Consider the following 1,049-nt stretch of genomic DNA (forward strand, 5'->3'; position numbering starts at 1 on the left):
CATCATGGGATAGAAACCTGACCTCTCTTTTTTTCTTTTCTTTTTTTTCCTCCCTCGTCTCTCAGAGCGCGCACACATGCATGTGTGTACACGTGCACACACAACCACGTGCACGTACACACACACACACACACACACACACACACACAGTTAGCCTAAACAAGGATTCAGCACCCAGTGTGTCGAGCTTCTTAAGTCTTGAGTCTTGAGTCTGAACAACAATGCACATTTTGCTTATGGCCAACTATAAAGGAAAAACTGAACAACAAGAACAGCGTGTACCGATGCACTCGCACACTGGACACTATTGTTAAAAGCAAACAAACACTGTGTGTGTGTGTTGGTGATTGTGTATTTTAATGTGTCTGTTCATGTTGAGTTTAGTGTTAAGTGTATTAAACCATAAACAAATCGGATTCAATTGACTATTCCTTCTGCAGGACCAGAGTGGACAAAACCAACTTAAAGAAAAGAGACAAAATCATTTAGAATTACTTAATTAATTGCTCGTGTGATAAATTGTCAGAAAGTAGTGATAAATATCCCTCACACGGTGCCAGAGACAAAGCTCAGCTTTAAATGTCTTATAATGTCCCCCCAACGGTCCCAAACCCCAAAGTATGTCTCGGTGTTTTGTATTGTGAATTTTCGGTCTCTCTCATTTGAAACAAGGCTGCTCAATTTGGTCCATTTTGGCCCGTTTTGGCCCGTTTTGGCCCGCCATGGCATTTAACATGCTTATGCTTAGTCTCCTTTTATTTTGTCCCTTCATATGTAAGAATTTGGGGACCTCTGCATTAGAAGAAGGGGGGTCTATATCCACAACGTTTAATTTTCAGGATTGCTCCAATGCCGGCAGAAATACCAACAATTGTCCCTCATTTCAGCCGAATGTCCGTTACCTTCCTCTTACTTTGTGTTGTAATTTAGACTCTGGTGGATTTCTGAGGACTATGGTTACCTGGTCCTCAGGTCTCTGCAGGGTAAATCCAGACAGCTAGGTAGACTATCTGTCCAATCTGAGGACTATGGTTACCTGGTCCTCAGGT

The sequence above is a fragment of the Etheostoma cragini genome, chromosome 14 (assembly GCF_013103735.1).
Source record: "Etheostoma cragini isolate CJK2018 chromosome 14, CSU_Ecrag_1.0, whole genome shotgun sequence".
In the NCBI taxonomy this organism is placed as follows: domain Eukaryota; kingdom Metazoa; phylum Chordata; class Actinopteri; order Perciformes; family Percidae; genus Etheostoma; species Etheostoma cragini.